The sequence below is a fragment of the Anastrepha ludens genome, chromosome X (genome assembly GCF_028408465.1).
Source record: "Anastrepha ludens isolate Willacy chromosome X, idAnaLude1.1, whole genome shotgun sequence".
NCBI classification, from domain to species: domain Eukaryota; kingdom Metazoa; phylum Arthropoda; class Insecta; order Diptera; family Tephritidae; genus Anastrepha; species Anastrepha ludens.
The window spans coordinates 53316480-53336892 of NC_071503.1; the positions used below are offsets into that span (position 1 = coordinate 53316480).

At 44.1% G+C, this 20413-nt stretch overlaps 1 protein-coding gene across 9 annotated transcripts in view; it reads left to right on the plus strand.

Annotated features, from left to right (window-relative positions):
- The first annotated feature begins 3337 nt into the window (after positions 1-3337).
- Positions 3338-20413, plus strand: part of LOC128869136 (dual specificity tyrosine-phosphorylation-regulated kinase mbk-2-like) — a 163339-nt gene continuing 146263 nt past the window's right edge. For 5 of the 9 annotated variants that reach the window (XR_008455203.1, XR_008455202.1, XM_054111631.1 and 2 more), the window contains exon 1: positions 3339-3906. The gene's annotated coding sequence lies outside the window, so the exon portion shown is untranslated. Of the gene's footprint in view, positions 3907-20413 lie in introns of all 9 variants that reach the window. The other 4 variants (XM_054111624.1, XM_054111627.1, XM_054111626.1 and 1 more) reach the window with 1 other exon arrangement.

Below are 20413 nucleotides of genomic sequence, written 5' to 3' on the forward strand. Positions count from 1 at the left end.
TCGTAGTCCCTGTCTTTTGCCCGTGAAATGCACAAATTCAGAAGCCAACAAATTCAAATAGTTTATTTAACTATAAATAGCATTATTAAACTCCGTCTGTAAATTATTTTTATAAAAACTTTAATTTTTATAAGTGTGTGGTGAGAAAAACACGCTTTTACGAAACACTAAAAATTTTTATTTTACACACGCACATATTCACGTAACGGAACTGCGTGGACCATTCATTTACATCGGGCTCTCATAAATTTGTTCGTGTCAGCTGACACGGAACGTACATGGACGTCGGTGAGTGTGAGCACCATAAGACTTATCAGCTAACTTAACCCCGTCTGTGGGATGTAGTCACCTGTCGACTTCGTCTAACTCATCTAACGATAGACCCAGAAAGTGTGCTGTGTCTTGCAATCTGCTGTTGCCATCAAGGCGCCATCGCCAAGGGCTATTCATATTTTTGTTTTGGCATTTCCTTCAGTTACTTTTAATACCAGTCGATTCGGGAAGATTCGCCTTTCGTTACACTGCGGGGAGTCTGATCGTCAAGATTAGACACCAAACTCTTCGACCTAAACGGTGGCCAATCTCTCCAAGTGAACTACCTTCCTTTCCTTTCCCCTATTCCACAGCCTCCTTCAACCTGAGTTCGTCCTCGTTTAGCTGCGTGGTATTCTGCAGTTGAGTTTCTGACCAATAGATTTCTTTGTGAAAGATTCTGCAGAATAACCCTGAATTTGAGTTTTTGCCTGCAGCTGGCAACTCATCCTCAGATATTACTTCGGCATCTGCAGACAATTTGGCGTGCTGAGGGGCTGGAAGTTCGTCGTTAGATACCTCTTCCGCTTCATTTATTTCGGGTGTTGTAGGTAAATGCAATTCATCTTCCGAATTTAGTTAAGTGTTTAAATTACTTTCACTACTGGCATCCGCACAAATTCCAATGTCGCTGCAATTGCCGGCTCAGACAGTGAACCGATGAATTCCATTTTCTCTCTATTTGTCGTTACAAGCGCGACTCTTGCTCCAAAGTCATCCTTTTCAAAAATGTTTTTCTCAGCCCTCCAAAAAGTAGCAAACTATTGGTATTGTCACCGCCTAAATGAGTTAGTAAAGAACTTTCTACAGCTCCAGTCTCATTCGTACATGCAGTCATCCTTTTATGGTATTTCTTCAAGTATTCCTTCTAATTCTAATACGTTCTCCGCATATATTATAACCTCCCCATCGGCATTTGGGTTGTCAATAGAAACGCCTTAGGCTGCTTCTCCTAGGATTTCCTTAAGGTCTGATTGATCTTCAGCAAAGTCCGCTGTTTCGTTTTCATCTGGTGGATGGACTTCACCGTCGTTCCTTTCCCCTTCGCGATGTTAAAGATCGTTTCTTTCCAGCTGCGAATTTATCTGTGACGACAGGGTTGATATTTGCAACGACAATTGCGATATTGCAGCCTTATTCATGTCTATATTTGGTAAAGATCATAGAGGTCTCGCCTTCTTTTCTACTTTGGTCGATGATTTCTCAGCTTCTAGCTGGAACACTTATTCGTCTACATCGACGAATGATAGAATATCTTTCACAAGATATTTCCTATATCGGGATGCAAACAAATAAAGCAGGATATTTCCCTGTATCATTTTTTTAATACTATTAATACGTTCACATATAAGTAGATGATTTATTTTTTCGTGCTAAACTCTTAATCCGTAATTAAAAGGCGAGATTTCCCACACAAAAATTCTCTCCCAAAATCTGAGATTATAAAATAATCCTACATAATAACCATACTCTTTGACATACAACCCTGTGTTTTCTGTGTAACAGATAATTATTTTTACACTTGTAAAGAAAAACGCCAAAGTAAAAACTAAATAAAATGGATGCCGGCAAAGAAAACAGGTTTGTAGACATAATTCTAATAAAATGTGTGTTAGGTATTATTAACTATGCATTCATATAACAGAAAAAAGAATATACCCTCTTATTACAAATTATAAAACGTAATTCGAATTTCGCATGCGTATTGCTGCCATTATTTTTTTAAACCTCAGTAAACGTCGTTTATGGATTTCCTCCAACTGTTTACTACTATCAACCAATTGGGCAATTCAATTAGCTATTCCGTTTTTTTCTTCATGTCGTTAATAATATTTAAATAAACCAAAAACCGAAATATTCCACCAAAGCAATTTCTATGAAGAAAAACCTTTCAAAGTAGTATTGACGGCGATTGTCAATTTTGGAGGTAATCTGCCATGTGTGAACGGGTAGATTAATTTTGTGAATTTATTGTTAATTAATGTATATGTGAACGTACTTTATGTCGTCACCTTATTATATATTATATTAAAATATAATTACAAGAATTAGAATTGTAGCGGTTCGCACTTCACAATAAAAAATTAAACAAAGAAACCACACTTTAAACACAATTTCCATCAAACACGGAGTGGCAACAGTTGACACAAGGCGAATTGAGTACCGTAGGCGGCGAAAGTCAAAACAGGCTACTTTATTTTTTCTGATTTTGAAAAGTCTGACGTCACGTCCCTTCCCAGTTCAAAACAAACAATAGTAGGAGATATTACATGTTTGTGAAAATTCGGTGAATGGCTTGGTAATATTGTGATTTGTAAGATTTAAACTAATCAAGCCAATGAAAACGAAGTGCCGCGTGTTAAATGGTGAAAGCAAAAATTAATATAAAGCCTGCAAATTCAGTTTGATTGCGTTTTTATGCGCAAGACGCCGTGACAAGAAAGTATGTGTATGTGCCTATAATTTCGTGTGTTGGGTTGTTTCTATTGCTTTCGCATTCTCCTTCTTCTCAGAAACAAGTAACTCCCCTTCCTTTTCTTTGCTTCTAAAGGGTTCTTCAATAAGGGCGGGTAGATGTTGAAATGGAACAAAATGGCGTTTGCTGTGTGGCACGTAGCGACGTCCTGCTGAAACCACATGTCGTCTAGGTCCATATGGTTCAATATGGGCCATAAGGAATTGGAAGGGCCACCACGTCTACGGAGAAATGGGCGCAATGCGCGCAACGTTTGCGTTAATGCACACTCATTTTGATAATAAAGTTTTATCATTTGAACGTGCTGTTCAATCATGTAACTTGCCATGATGATTTGGCATAAACAACTGAATAATAAACAAAAGATTTGACAGATGTCACCATAACAAAATCGCTGCCACAGGGCTCCAAAATCGACTCGCGCCAATTGAAAAACGTTTGCGTTAATGAACACTCATTTTGATAATAAAGTTTTATCATTTGGACTCTTACGACACAGCGTATTCAGAAGGCGCAATCTATTTCGCTCACATTCCTGTATAGTGCCGCGATTGCCTTTCGTGGCAACTTATTGTACAGGCGATTAATTGAGAAAAGATTGAAGCCAAATGGAATTTGAAAAAGTTGTTTACACTAGGCAATTTTTTGTTTAACAGCCTTTAATGGAAACCACCGTTTTAGCAAATTAAATGGAGATAACAGGAAAATAGTAACAAATTGTATTATATACAGTTTTCAATTGTAAACGAAGTCACTTGCTACAATTTTGTTTTGCCGATGGAAACACAGGATTGCTGGGAGAACAAGTTGAATGGCCCAAAGTTTCCTGGCCACGAACTATGTTGAAAGCCCGTTTACACTAGGCGAGATTGCTTGTTACTAAAAATAGCCTTTATAATCACTTAATGTAAACACCTTGTAATGTTACGCACCAGAAAACAACAATTATTAATAAAAAAGGTGCCATTTTTGATATGCTAAATAAAATACGTTGAACTAATATGTTTTTTGTTTGGGTTAGATATGAAATAACTTTTTGGCCGCGATTTTAAATATAAAAAAAGAATGTAAATGTAATTGGTAAAAATAAATCTATTTACAAATGTCAGGGTTTTACGGTGAGTTTTTTAAAGCATCGAACTGCCTTTTGATGTAGTCGTTCACTTTCCGGGTGTGTTTTATATAGTACTTTGATATTTACGTTTACATATGGAGCGAGTTGCACGAAAAGATTATATTATATTAAAGGGTCAAACCATTATATATATAAATAATAGTATGTTCATGTATCTAATATGCGATACCATGAACTTAGCATGGCATCGAAATCTTGAGGTGTATACAAAAAAAAAGTGCTAACGCGTTATGTTAAAACATTTTGGAGCTCACCCATGTTTACATGCAAAGTTTACTTAATCTTTACTATGTGCCATTTTGAATATGATTAAGGAACTATGAAGAATATTTTAGTGCAAAATTATAGAGACAATTATTTACTATAAAATTTAGTATATTCCATCTTCATTTGGTATGTGAATAGTTTGGTTTAACGAATTGTGCAACTTTTATCAAATAATAAATTGATAATAGTATATAATAGTGTGGGCGCTGTAAAACAATTATGTGATTTCAGAGGCTATCAATGTTTGACTGGCAAAGTGTGGATGCCAACCAATACCAGAACGCTCAGTTAAAAACTTGGCCTTTTCAAAAGCACCCTAATATTCTAAGTAATGATTTAATGTAACTTACATACATATATAAATGTGCTATTAAAAATATACTCCCTTTCCAATACGCTAGTTCATAATCGGCTCGATTCTGAATAGAAAACTTCCGGAAGCTTTTCACTATTCCCTTTCCTCCTACCTTCGGTAAAATATCGGTAATTTTTCTCATTTTCCTTTTATCACAAACGAATGGAAAAATAGTCTGACGGATGTAAAAATGTTATACGACAGTCTGAGAAAGCTTAATCTTTGTACATAGTATTTGTATAAAGAACATTTCGCCATATATTTCTTTTCTGGAAAAGTTTTTTATTGTATTATTTAGTATTATAAAAGGGTAATAATGAAATAAGATGGTTTGGGAAAATTTCCATCTGGTGGTTGCCCATGAACTAAAAAAAATAGGGTTCTAAGGGGGGAGGGGGGTATGCTACTTTCTAAAAGTGAAAACCTCACCGGTCGCGGAGTTATAGTTTTTAAGTTATTTGATTTCAAAATTTGTAAAATTAAGAATACTCCTATTTTGGTTATTTCAACAATCAGAAGTGCTGCCAGACAATTTTAGACTTACGCTTTATTATCTAAAATTGTTTTATTAGCCTTTTTTTACAATATTATTAAAGGCATTATTCGTCAAATGTTTTACGCACAACATGTACAAAAACCAAAAAATAACAGTAAAATAAACAAGCAACACTACAATTCGACATATATTGCGCTGTCAATTAATTTGCAAAATGCAAACACGACTTGAAGTAAAACTGAAGCTTGCTAACAGTACTTTTATTTTAAACGCAAATAAACGCGTGTTATAATCGTACGTTTCTGGCACACATTGCATGAAATGAATAAAGTTTTGCAAGTCGTAAGTCTCTGGTATTTTCTGCCATTCAACCTGAATGACACTTAAGACAGCTGTTTTATTAGATGGGTTATGTTTGCTCACTTTCTTCTTTAAAAAAGCCCACAAATTCTCTATTGGGTTTAAGTCAAGACTCTTGGTAAGAGTATCAATGCTTTTACTGGAATTATAAAGTAGCCCGGTCTTGCACAGCAACGACTGTTTTTTTTTTTTTTTTTTTTTTTTTTTTTTTTTTTTTTTTTTGTTTGTCTGGACAACTAGCAAGTGCAGCACTCAGACATGAATTAAGTCCATTGTACTACACTTGGATTCCCTTTTAAGTTTCTTTAAATCTACCCGATCTCCGAAGAAATCTGAGTAGATCTTGCAGTGCCAAGGAGCCAAGATGGTCGCTTCTTAACACATCAGTGCCAAAGACCTCAAGCCAGATTCGAGCGGAGGCGGGGCAGACGCACAGGAAGTGGTCCGCCGTCTCATCCTCCTCTTCACAAGCTGGGTAGAGTACACTGTCTGAGATGCCCAACCTTCCCATGTGCTTCGCCCACAGGAAGTGGTGCGTCATTAGTCCAACCACTCGTTTGCACTCCCCTCTGCTTACAACAGAAGGGCTTGCGACAGTCGATCGAACATGACAAATAACATCAGTTTAGTCCATCTGCAGGCTCTCTCAGCATGCCAAGCTCGTTTGTGGGTGGTAGTTACCCATTTGCTAACCGTGGCTGTGATGGCCGCAGAAGGGAGTGGCAAAGCGGGCTCTGGGCCAAAGAAGTTGACCTCAGAGCCCATCTTAGCTAAGGCGTCTGAAGTCTCGTTACCCGCGATACCCACGTGTTCAGTGACCCATGTTAGCATCAGGCTATTATGTCAACCGACCTAGTTCATCCTGGATTTACAGGACTTGACCCCTGATGTGGTTTTGGGGGCTGTCTAAGGCCATAAGCGCAGCTTGGCTGTCGCTGCAGACATATATAGATCTGCCTTTCCATCGGTTTTCCACAACAAAGTTCATCGCTTCTTGAACTGCATACACATGCATTCCATGAGCAAAGTGCAGAGCAATGGGGACAGCACACCGCCTTGGGGGCAGCCTCTATTAACCCCGGATGACACCAGCAGATGCTCCTCTGCCCACTTCGAAACGATTCTTTCCGCCAGCATCGAATGAATCCAATTTACTTGCACCCGGTCTACGCCGTGCCTACTAGCAGGGCTACACATACTATCAAAAGTGGGATTATCAAGCGCCTCCTCTATGTCTAAAAAGATGCCCATAGCGATGGCCAGCTCTACCCTGGCAACAAGATTTTGCAGTGCCGACTCGCAGGATTGTCCACTTTGATAGGCATGCTGAAATGTAGACAGAGGGTGAGCCTTCAGCGACTTCTGACGTATGCGTAATTCCACCAGTCGTTCGAGACTTTTCTTCATGAAAGAGGTCATGCTGATGGGTCTAAAGCTTTTGGGGCTGGTGTAGTTGTCTCTTCCAACCTTTGGGATGGAAGCGACCCTCACCATCCCCAAGAGCGTGGTATGTAGGCCAGTGCCAGGCATGCCGAGAAGATTTTCTTCAGGGCTGCTGTCACGGACTCTGCACCTTCCTTCAGCATGGCAGGATATATGCCATATGGTCCGGGCGACTTGTAGCAGCCAAAAGATTTGATGGCAAATCGAATGGCGGCCTTATTCACCACAGATCTTGCAACGAACCAGTCATGCCGAGAAGGTGTAACAGCTCTGACAACTGCCTCTGATTACCAGGAAAGTGAGATTCCATCAGCAAGCTGAGTGTCTCACTTTGCCGCTCCGTGAAGGAGCCGTCAAATTTCCTAAGTGACCCCAGCTTTGCAGTTGGGTGCCTTTTCAGGATCCTAACCAATTTCGCCGTGTCACTCAGAGATTCAATTCCGCTGCAGAATTCCCTATTTGAGGCTCTTTTCGGTTCCCGAATAAGCCTCTTGTAGTTCTTCTGAACATCACGGTATCGTTCCCAGTCCTCAGTAAGGTTAGTCTTGAGGGCCCGGTTTAGGAGCTTTCTCGACTCACGCCTCAACGTCTGGAGCTCTCGATTCCACCAAGGAACGGGAGTCCGGCTAGGGAGAGGTCGAATTGGACAGGCTGACTCAAAACATTCAGTTAGGGCAGCGTTGAGTTTCTCAACACGTGCCTCAATGGCCTGTTCTTTTCGAAGTCTTGGTGGCGTAACGTTAAGATCCCGCAACGCCCCCCTAAACTTCTGCCAGTCTGTTCTTCTGGATTTTCTAGAGTGCACTGGCATTTGTGCCTCCTCGTGAAACTCAATGAACCTGTGGTCCGAGCACGAATCTTGGGCAAGGACTCTCCAGTTCTTGATTGACCACCCAAGTTTTGAGTTTGATAGGGTGAAAACAATCACCTCCTGTCTTCTAGCTGTTACAAACGTTGGCTGTGAGCCCTTGTTATGTATGTCTAGGCAAGAGGACGCGATAAGTTTGAATAGTCGTTGGCCCCGTCCATTGCACTTGCTGCTGCCCCAGATTGTATGCTGGGCATTAGCATCGCAACATAGGATGAGGCCCAGATTGCGCCGCTCACAGAACCTCACGAGACAAGTGGCTTGTTGTTGTTGTTTTAACAGCATAGTTTGCCCTGTCAGTGTAAGTATATCATCGGTCGTCTTCGTCTAGCTCATCTAGGGGTAGGCCCAGGAAACATGCTGTTTCGACAGGTTGGGTCCAGAGGGAGAGGGGGGTTAGATGAGTCTGATTGAGGGGGCATGTGAAGAGGTGGTTAGTGTCGTGCGGGGTACCTTCACATGCCGGACATGTGTTTGGTATGTCGGGGTCGATTCTGGATAAGTAGGAGTTTAACCTGCTACAATATCCAGAACGTAATTGTGCCAATGTTACACGAGTCTCACGGGGAAGCTGGAGCTCTTCATCTGCAATAGGTGGTGGTTGGACTCCGATTACGGCATTCACAGGACGGGAGTTCATGAAAGTGGTAACGGTCTCCCGGTGAATGTCGTTTATTGACTGTCTAAATACTGTCCGGTCCAGTAGGTTTCGGTCAGTTTTGTCCTGGAGTTCGTCAGCGTAGTTGAGGAGGTGTCTCCTGACGTGCCTGGGAGGCGGCTCAGGCTCAAGCAGGTGTCTGCAGGGGTGAAACCTGCGGTAACACCCCAGCAGGAACTGCTTGCTGAGCAATTTGTTGTGCTCCGCAACTGGGAGCATTTGTGCCTCGTTGTGTAGGTGTTGTATGGGTGACATCAGGAGGCACCCGGTCGCTGTCCGAATGACGGTATTTTGACATGTCTGAAGCTTTGTCCACTGCGAATTACTAGTACCAGGCGACCAGACAGGCGCAGCATAGTTTAGAACCGGCCGGCCAATTGCCTTAAATGTCGAAAGCAACAGTTCTTTGTCTTTGCCCCAAGTGCTGCCGGCCAGCGATTTGAGGACCTTGTTGCGATTTTGGACTTTAGTGGCAATTGCGGTTGTATGTGCAGAGAAGGAGAGCAAGCTATCAAAGGTTACACCCAAAATTTTGGGGTTATTCACAGTCGGAATTGGAGTGTCGTCGACTTTTACCTTAAGGGACAGCTTGACCTCCTTTGTCCAGGTGGTGAATAGGGTCGCCGTGGACTTGGTGGGGGAAAGTTGGAGATTCCTCGCAGTGAAAAAGCGAGAAAGGTCGGTGAGGTAGTTGTTCACTTTGGAACACAGGCCATCGATGTCATTGCCCGACGCCATTATCGTGCAATCGTCAGCGTATGAGATCAGGGAAACTCCCGCTGGTGGTTGGGGGAGCTTCGAGATGTAGAAGTTAAAAAGCAAGGGTGAAAGGACACCACCCTGCGGTACGCCTTGCTTAATCTTCCTCTGCTTTGACATTTGATCTCGAAAAATCACTGACGAGTGCCGACCGCTCAGGTAGTTCGCGGACCACCTCTTCAGCCCTGGCGGGAGTGTCGACTGATAAATATCATCTAGTAGCGTGGAATGGCTGACTGTATCGAAAGCCTTCTTTAGGTCCAACGCTACTAGGATAGTCCTCTCGCAGGGGCGGTTTTGGTTAAGCCCGCGATTTATCTGGGCGTTTATGGCGGTGAGTGCCGTGGTGGTGCTGTGCACTCGTCGGAATCCGTGCTGATGTGGGGCTGGGGCCAGGTGTGTCGTGTAGAGTGGGTCTTCACTACTGGGCAAAGGAGAGTTATCGGACGATAAGACTCCCCTTGGTTGGCGGGTTTCCCAGGTTTCAATAGTGGGACCACTCTCCCTGCTTTCCACTTGTCAGGGATGATGAGAGTGGCCAGAGACAAATTGAAGACCCTTGTGAGGTATCCTACTCCCAGGGGTCCCAGATGCTTCAGCATCGGCGCGTTTAGTCCGTCAGGGCCAATGGCTTTCGATGATTTCGACTTGGTGATGGCCCCCTGAACCTCATCACCGGAGAAAGTAAGTGGCGCACTGTCGTTCGTCAGTTTGTGCAGCCTTCTGGTAACACGACGTTTGGTTCTGTCGCCCGGAGGATGCAGTGTAAACAGCCGGCTAAAATAGCTCGCGCATCTCTTCGGGTCCGACGAAGTACAACCGTTGAAGGTGATAGCCACCTTGTCGTTGTGTTTCGTCGGGTTCGACAGGGACCTAACGGTGGACCAGAGCTTACTCACTCCGGAGGTGAGGTTACAAGTCTTCAGGTGCTCAACCCATTTAGTCCGCTTGTGTTGATTTACCAGTTGCCGGATCTCCAAATTGAGATCCCTTATGCGGGGATCCCCGGGATCGGCCTGGCGTAGGTGGTCACGCTCGTTTGCTAAACTGGCTGCTTCTGCTGGGAAATGAGGACGGATGTCCTTATAGCATCCAGCTGGAATGAAGCGAGCCGCAGCAGCTGTGAGCACCTTGCGGAATGCGCGTTCGCCTACGCGCACATCAGTGGGGATGGGAAGAGCGGCGAAGGTGTCCTCGGTGAATTCCGCGAAGCCGGCCCAATTAGCTTTTTTAAAGTTAAAATAGGACCGGTGATTCGCGGAAACGAAGTCGGCAGGTCTCTCAATCGAGACGATAATGGGCAAGTGGTCTGATGCAAGCGATAGCATAGGTCGCCACGTTATGCTATTTATCAGTCCCGCGCTAGCTATTGTTAGGTCAGGCGAGCTGCTACAATTGCCCACTACCCTGGTGGGGGCGTCGTCGTTCACAGTGCTGAATGTCGAGTCGTCTATCTGCTCTGCCAATTGCTGTCCCCTACGATCATTTGGCAGGCTTGAATGCCAAAGATCGTGATGCGCATTAAAGTCACCTACAACCAATCGGTTTTCACCTCTGATGAGCGCACCTATATCAGGGTGATATCCTGCCGGGCAGCAGGTGACAGGGGGTATATATACATTAAAGATTTCGAGCTCGGAATCGCCTGACCGGACAGCTATGCCTTGACATTCTAAGGTGCTGTCCCTGCGGTCGATTCCTTCATCGATGAGACGATACTGCACTGTGTGGTGGACTATGAACGCTAGGCCACCACCATTGTCTCGCTCGCGATCGTGTCTGTGCACGTTATAGCCATCCCTGGTGATCAGAGATGACCTAGCGTGCAACTTTGTTTCCTGGACCGCAGCTATTTTGATACTGTGCCGGCTCATAAAGTCGACTATCTCGTCGACCTTACTCGTAAGTCCGTTGCAGTTAAACTGGAGAAGCTTGAAGCTTCTCGGTGAGGTCAGTGTAATCCGGGGGGTGAGGGACGCGTGGGGTCGTCTACGTTGGACCTGCTGCGCAATCCACTGTGGTTGTTGCGGCCTGATGGTGGTGGGCGGCCGCGCCTCCGGGGGCGGTAGTGGGTGCAGAGCTCTGCAGCAGGGGGCAACGTAGGCAGTTGTCCACTCACGGGTGGTGCGCAGGCCGGAACATCTCCGAAAATGGCACCAGCCACTGCAGGAATTGCATTGGACTGATACCAGATTCCGAGGTATTACGGTCTGACACACGGAACAGACTGTACGGGGGACCAAGAGCTGCTGGTTTGTCCCCGCACTGGGGTTGGAGCAGGAAGGGATGGGAGGGGTTGAAGGGGAGTTGTGTTGCTCCGATAGGCTCCTCACCGTGGAGGTGTGGGTTGTGGTGGCGGTTGGTAGTGCCGGCCTATCAGGGGGTGTGGTAGCCGTGGAGGCATCAGACGCCTGTTGGCGGGAGCAACACGTGGCCACATACCGTGTGGACCACTCCCTGTGCGACTTAAGGCCTGAGCAGGTCTTAAGGTGGCTCCACCCGTTGCACTTATTGCACCTAACCGAGGTGGAGTTCGGGTGGAGTCGTTGATGGCAGACGCAGCAGTAGAATACTTCTGGCCCAGGGTTGGATTCGACTCCAGCCCTGAAGAGAAGCATTTGGAGCAGGTTTGCTGCGAGAGTTTGCTCATGTGACGTAAGGGGTGGGGTGATATACGATACACTAGACAGGGCTAGTGTACTGGGGCGGCAGCCCTTGGTCGGGAAAAACCCGAGTCATTCCGGTAACGTAGAACCGGCTGCCATGGGAATGTGAGACAAGTGGCCTTCCCGGGTGGTGGCCCTTCCACAGCATTGTAAGAAAAATAAGCAGATGCAATCACAAACTTCGACCATCCGCTTTTACCTCTGTAACACACCTCAGCCGCTACCAGGTCTTGGCAACAAAATTGATCAAGACTCGTCACAGTGAGATGGGATGATACTATAAGACCGGTCCTAGGTCTACTCGAACTCCTGTCATATAATAACGTGGTCCCTTTCAGCGCACTTAAGCCACAGAGACGGCCCCTAAAGACCTAGAGCTCTTGCACTATTGTTGTGGGGTAATGTGTGCAGCAGGGTAAGCCTTCTACTTAGTAGTGTAGTAGCGGCTTTGGAATGCTGCAAGTTAGTCTGCGTCACCGTCAAGGGACGGTAGGTACAGAAAACGTCCGAGCCACTCATTTGGGATAGACATGGAAAGTCACAGTCCCAAAGAAGAGACTCAGACGGTTCCCGTACCGTGAGCCGATGACATCAACACTGGCCTCTTCCACTCGCACCACAAGAGCAGTCCCTTCCTTTCCTACCCGGCTTTTGCTCTCGGTGTACGAGAGGACTCGCCAAAGCCTCATGCTGATGCCCGTATTCTGGGCACGTTGACAGGATAGGACATCCGCCGTTGTTGTTGTTGTAGCTGCATAATCATTCCCCATATATGTATGGAGAATGCTGCTGAAGTGACAGACCTTGGCCGGATATAAATCCGGGTCGTTCCGGTGACGTAGAACCGACTGTCGTGGGACAGGTCTGGATCCGGAATCCAGCAGATGGCCTTCCTGATGGGCACACCCTCCTCGCTGTAGACTACGAAGCGAGTGGTCCCCATGGGGGGCACGTTATTGACCACGGTCCTGATCCTTTCGAAGTTGGCCAGAGACGCGCACGTCACCTTTATGGTGCCGTCCTTTGTCTCATAGCTCTTCGCGTTGGCCTCAGGACCGGAGGCAATAACCTGACGCATCAGTCGACTTTTGCAGTAGTTGATTTCTGCATCCGTCAGCTGATGGTCAGGCCCCAGTTTACCAATCACAGCCACAGGTCGTGGGCCAGCAGCCTTCTCCCTAGGATGGCTTGGCCGTACCCTTGGATGTGCTTGGGCGAAGGTCCAGCTCCCCATCCTCCACTGACGAAAACTTCGCCGGGCAGACAGCTGTGCTGGACTTTTTGACGAGGCGCCGATAGGGACGTGGCTAAGCAGAACCTTTTCACGCCACATTGACTGGCGCCAAGACCACCCTCGTACCTTAGGGGGTCGTAGCTCGGCCATTGGCGGCAGGTGCAGGGCAGGGGGGTGTACTGCTTTTAGTCACCGTCCTTCTCCGCTTACCTGGAGAGTGAGACAGCGTGGAAGCGCCCGGGCCCACAAGCAGCGACTAGTGTTTGGGGTCGTCATCCTGATATAGCTTGTACTTTAATTTATTAGTATTTTCTGGGTCAACAAATCCAAATTTTATCGCGCTTTTTGTCAATGTCAAGGCAGTATTCCTTTGTCATTATATCATTAAAAATTCGGAACTCACCCCCACCATTGGACGAGACGCAACCTCATTCGCATGGCAGCCGGTTCTACGTTACCGGAATGACTCGGGTAGGGCTGCCGTCCCAGTAAACCAGCCCTGTCTAGTGTACTGTATCCCACCCCCAATCTCTCGTCACAGGAGCAATCCCTTGCAGCACGTTTGCTCCGAATACTTCTTTTCAGGGTTGGCGTTGAACCCAACCCTAGACCAGAGGTATTTTACTGCTGCATCTGCCACAAACGGTTCCACCCGAACTCCACCTCGGTTAGGTGCAATAAGTGCAACGGGTAGTGCCATCTTAAGACCAGTTCAGGCCTTAAGACTCATAGGGAGTGGTCCACAAGGTATGTGACCACGTGTTGCTCCCACCATCAGGCGGCCCCTGCCTCAACGGCGATAGGTCCTCAGTGCCAGCACTTCAAACTGCCGCCACTTACAACACCTCAACGGTAAGGAGCCCTCATGCTCTACACAACTCCCCCAACGACCAACAACCCTCCTGCTTCTATTCTAGTGCGGGGACAAACCAGCAGGTATTCGTACTGTTTCGACAGGTTGGGTCCAGAGGGAGAGGGGTGTTAGATGAGTAGGTTGTAAGGGGCATGTGAAAACATGGTTAGTGTCGTGCGGGGTGCCTTCACATGCCGGACATACGATTGGTTTGTCGGGGTCAATTCTGGATAAGTAGGAGTTTAACGTGCTACAATATCCAGAACATACTTGGGCCAGTGTTACGCAGGACTCTCGGGAAAGCTGAGCTCTTCATATTCCGTAGGTGGTGGTTGGACTCCGATTACGGCATTTGGTGTTCGGAAGCTTAAAAAGGTGGTAACCGTCTCCCGATGGATGTCGTTGTCGTTTATTGGCTGTCCAAACACTGTCTGGTCCAGTAACTGTTTCTTAGTTTCGTCCTGAATTTCGTCGGCGTAATTGAGGAGGTGTCTCCTGACGTGCCTGGCAGGCGGCTCTGGCTCAAGTAGGTGTCTGCAAGGGTAAAACCTTCGGTAGCGCTCTAGTTTATTGTGCTCCAGTACAGGGAGAATCTGTGCCTCATTGTAAAGGTGTTGAAGAGGGCACATCAAGAGGCAACCCGTCGCTGTCCGAATGGTAAGTCTGCGGCTTTATCCACTGCGTGTCACTGGTTCCAGGCGACCAGAGAGGCCCAGCGTAGATTAGAACCGGTCGGCCAATTGCCTTAAATGTCAATAGCAACTATTCTTTGTCTTTGCCCCAAGTGCTGCCGGCAAGCGATTTTAGACTTTAGTGGCAATTGCGGTTGTGTGCGCAGAGAAGGAGAGCAAACTGTCGAATTGGTGTGTCATCGACTTTTACCTTAGTTGCAGTTTGACCTCTGTTATCCAAGTGGTAAAAAGGGTCGCCGTGGGCTTACTGGGGGATAGTTGGAGACTCCTCGCAGTGAAAAAGCGAGAAAGGTCGGTGAGGTAGACGTTCACTTTGGCGCACAGACCCGTGGTTTATCTGGGCGTTTATAACGGTGAGTGCTGTGGTGGGACTGGGGCAAGGTGTTTCGTGAAGAGTGGGAGTAGGAGAGCTTCAAGTGTCTTCACTACTGGGGGAATGAGAGCTATCGGCCGATAAGATTCCCCTTGATTGGCGGGTCTCCCAGGTTTCAGTAGCGGGACCACTCTCCCTGCTTTCCACTTGTCCGGGATAAGGGGACAAGGACAGATTGAAAACCCTTGTGAGAAATCCTACTCCCAATGGACCCAGGTGCTTCAGATTCATTCCGTCAGGGCCAATAGATGTTTTGGTTTTGTTGATGGCGCCCTGAACCTCATAATAGAAGAAAGCAAGTGATGCACTGTCGTTCGTCAGTTCGGATGGAACCGTTCATGGCATACGCAGCAATAGAATACCTCTGCCCCAGAGTTGGATTCTATACCAGCCCAGAAAAGTATTTTGAGCAAGATTAATGCAAAGAATTGCTCCTGTAACGTAAGAGGTGGGTTGATTAACTGTTCACTAGACAGGGCTAGTTTATTTGGCCGGCAGCCCATGGTCGGGAAAAAGCCGAGTCATTCCGGTAACGTAGAACCGGCTGCTATGGCTGATGGTATATTTCTCTTTTCACATGTGGGATCTTTTGTAACCGTTGCTGAGGAGGCTTATGTGGCCGCACTGTCTGCCATCTCGTTCCCGGGAATTCCTATGGTACGTGGTATCCAAAATATGCGTAAGATTGCCTTCTTGCCAATGAACGTATCTCGTAATCTGCTGATGGCGAATGAGTTAGGTTTTGAACTGATTTTAGAACGAATTTAGTTTGTGTTCATATAAGAGTTTTACAAACGTTTTTCAAACCACAAGGTCCATTTGTCAGCTTCATAGTATGTCGTGCGCTCTTGGAACGTAGGAAGCAATGCTTCGGAGGATGTTGTTTGTTTTTTGCAAATTTGGAAAAGGGGTTAGGGGTAATCAGAATTTTTAACAAATTTGATTTGTTTTTGCATTTTCTTAAAGTATAATATCTTAAAAATATTGTGTGAAAATTTTAAGTGAATCCGACAAATACTTTTCGAGTTATTCAACAATTAACAAAGGGCGCTCGGCCGCTCGATAGCAAAACTGTAAATGCGTTTTTCTCAAAACCATGTTTTTGGAACTGGTGATCTTCTTCTTAATTGGCGCTATAACGACTTACGCGATTTTGGCCGAGTTTGACAAAGCGCTCCGGCGCCAGTTAGCCACACCAAGTAAAGCCAAGTCCTTCTGCACCTGATCGTACCAACGCAGAGGAAGCCTTCTTCTTCCTTCCTCTGCTACCACCAGCTGGTATCGCATGGAATACTTTCAGAGCCGGATCGTTTGTATCCATTCGGACGACATGACCCAGCCAATTTTTAAGTGGCGGGTCCCAAAGCCAGCGCACAACCAGCTCTCCTGGAATGTTTCGCGTTAGCTCACTCCCGAACGGGTGTTCGGAAGCTACCCAGAGGATATGTGGGCTAATCCCGGACGTTGTGAGCTGCTTACACCATTTTTTAAGAGCTATGGGAAAGTTTTTCAAAAAAACACACATAAAATTCAGAAAAATGCATGACATTTTTATTTAAATCGATAGTACAGTCCACATAATTTAATGTTTGAAGATTATTTCATGCAAATGTTGACCGCGACTTCGCTTCAAATGGTCCATCCGCTTAGTCCAGTTTTGGCATACTCTTTCCAATGTTTCGGCCGGTATCTCACATATTATTATTATTATTTATTATTAAAGTCAAAACATACAACCATAGGTTATTTTTACAATGATTGACCTTAAAAATCGTTTACATAAAAGATTAACAGTAAAATCAAAATTAAAATTACAGATAGTAGTAAAGAAGTATAAGTTGGAGAAAGTATTAAAGGGAAAGTAAGGTAAAAATAGTAGTAGTAGGAGTAGGGATTAATAGGAAGAGATTTAACCCTCATCCGTTGTTGGTATGCGCGTGCATACCATTTCACTTTTTGAAACTCTGTTTAATATAGTAAATATTCATCGATTGATTTGAATTTTTGTCCAACTAAATATTTTAGCAAGTATTTCTACTACATTGAATGACAGATGGCGTTGCGGGCTGTAAGTGCCCCAACTAAAAAACTTACATATCTGTTGTTGGTATGCGTGCGCATACCAGTGTCAAAGATAATGGGATGACTTTTTGTACCGGTACATATTTGAGAGTTCGTTAGCTTTTTTCGCATGTTTTCAGAAAATTTCTCTATCAGTATGTTCTGTTAAGAAAACCTTACACTGCTGTGGAAAGAAATGTTGGGCAACGTGTTGTGCTCGATTTGTGCCATGGGCTGACAAGTACAAACGTTACTTGTGACAATTTTTTTACAACATACGCGCTGGCTAAGGATTTGCACAAGCAAAAAATTACGATAGTGGGAACAATACGAAAGAATCGAGCTGAATTACCACCAATACTGCTCGATATGAAGCGAAAGCCAGTTTTTCATACAGAATTTGTTTATGAGCCACAATTGCAAGCCATTTTGTTGTCATATGTTCCAAAAAAAAATCGATTTGTGACATTGTTGAGCACATATCATCGAGGCTTAGAAATTGAACAATCAGCGAAGAAGAAGCCAAATTTGATTACTTTTTACAACAAAACTAAAGGTGGAGTAGATACGCTCGACCAAATGGTAGGAACGTTTCGATCAAAGAGAAAAGTTAATCGTTGGCCAATGGCTCTCTTTTGCAATATGCTAGATAGAAGTGCATTGAACGCATATATTATTTTCACCCATATTTTCTCTGATTGGAATAGAAAAAAAAACAAATATTACTGAAAAACAAATTCCATGCTGAATTGCATCCTCAAACATCAATGTCTCATCTTCAACCGAACAACAAAAGAGGCCGATGTTATATTTGTTCCAGTAAAAACAATCGTAATGTTTTCGCTTCCCGATGTGAAAAGTGTGCGAGATTTATCTGTGCTAGTCATAAATATTCAATTTGCCATAATTGTGCCTGTCGAATAGTTTCAAATTGAATTTTTACGTTTCCTAAATATTTATTCTTTTTTCGGTTTTTTGTTTTCATTTAACAAAAATCATTGTATTAATGAGGAATGAATAAACAATAAAAGTCGTGCAAAAAATGTATGGGTCTGCTTTTTCTTTAATTGGATTTTAATCCTGTATTCGTGCGCATACCAAACAACGTATATGTAATACGAATTCTAACAACCGATGAGGGTTAAAGAACATTCAGCAATTTTCGGCAAGATAGCGAAGCAATTTATTTTTGAAACACGAGCTTTCTTTTATACGTTTAATTTTGTAAGGTAAGGTATTCCAAAGACGGACAGAGAACACAAAGTATTGACGTTCAGTCACCAAACAACTGTATTTCATCGGGACAAAGTTTAACGAACGGCAGGACTTTGAAGGCATACGTCGATCTTTGAGGTATCTGGGTTTCTGAGTGTTTATGATCTTGTGGAGTAAAACTAAGCATTTAAACCTAAGCAAGTCGTAAAAGGATACGGAAGCAATTTTTTTCGCAAACACTAAAATATGGTCATAACGTTTTTTACAGTACACGTATCTTGCAATGTTGTTATACAAAACATTAAGCTTACTACGACACACACTATCACAAGGAGTATATAACTCACAACCATACAGTAACGTTGGTAACAAATACGTTTTAGCTAGTAGCAGTCGAGAGTTTACTGGTGTAAAATATTGAGTTGTCCATAAATTTCGGAGCATACCATAAACTTTGCCTATGACAGTAAAGATGTGGTTGCTCCATGTCAAAGTTCTATTAAATGTAACCCCTAGATTTTTAACATTGTCCACATATTTAATCACAGCGCCATATTACATGGACATCACTATATTTAATCACACCGAACAAATCGTTAATGTACAAGACAAATAAAAGAGGGCCAGGGATAGAGCCTTGAGGTACACCTCTGGTTACAGGGAGAAAGTTTGACATGGTATTATCACTACATACGGCTTGTAATCGGTCACTAAGATACGTTTCTATAAGAGTCAAAGCCGACGTTGAAAAGCTAAATAAGTTTTTAAGCTTCAGAATTAAGAGCTTATGGTCTACGGAGTCAAATGCCTTTGAATGGTCAAGTAGAGCTAGAAAGGTCACATGCTTTTTGTCAATGTTGAACCTTATGTCATCAGACACTTTTAGGAGTGCTGTGGTGCAGCTCCTACTACATCTAAACCCCGACTGCAATGTGTTCACCAAGGCGTTGCTATTCAGAAACGTGTTTATTTGGCGATGCATAATACGCTCAAGAACTTTGGATAAGAACGGCAGTATTGCAATCGGGCGGTAGTCTCCATTCGCTTTCTTAATAGGTATGATTTTGGCTTTCTTCCAAGAGTTGAGAAAGATTGACGTGGTTAAGACGGTATTCAGAGCATATGTAAGATATTTTAAGATCTTTGGTAACAGGCATTTTATAAATTTTGGATGAATTCCATCCAGACCGTCCGTATTCGACTTGACACTAAGTATGGACAGTACTACCTCACAAGCATCGACACATTCAAAACAAAAACTGGACATCACAACGTTAAGATTAGAATTATAAATGCTTTAATGTTAATTGAAGCCGGCTTGTCTGAATAGACATGAGCTTTAACATAGCCTCCCAAAAAATAATCTAAAGGCGTTATATCGTACGATCTGGGTGGCCTATTGACAGGTCCCGAACGTGAAATAAAATGTTCACCGAACTCGCCTCTCAACAAGTCCATTGTTACGCGTGCTGTGTGGCATGTGGCACCGTCTTGCTGAAACCACATGAAATGCAAGTCAAGCTCTTGCGTTTTGGGCAAAAAAAAGTTGGATATCAACTACCAAATAGGTCTGTCTAATCGGATTGAGAGAGTTCAGAAAGTATTTCTTCGTTTTGCGCTCCGATCTTTAAACTTTTCTGAACCAGTACCATCGTACCGCTCTCGATGTTTATTGATTGACTTAAAACCTCTTGATAGCAGACGATCTATTCTATCGTGCTCATTTATTATTCGTATCATTTCTGGATCTATTGATTGTCCTTCCCTTTTAAGTAAAATTCAATTTAATATACCCAATATGAGGCTCCGACAGTACGAGACCTTTAAAATTGGCTTCTCGAGAACCAACTATAGGGTGAATGCTCCGATTCCTAGGGCATGTGCAGATTTAAATATGTTTTTCAATTCTTCCGATGCTGATTTTACGTGGCCGTATGGGATCTTAGTCAATCATCTTAAATCGTTCTTTTCTTAGTAACTACTAAACTATTTTACATTAGCTTAATATAGTCTGTAAGAATGTATCCATTTAAAGACAATAAATAAATAAATAAATTAACGGTAGCGCTCACCATTCACAGTTACGTTACGATTCGCAGCATCTATGAAGATGTACGGTCCAATGATACCTCCAGCCCATAAACCGCACCAAACTGTGACCTTTTCTGGATACATTGGTAGCTCTTGCAA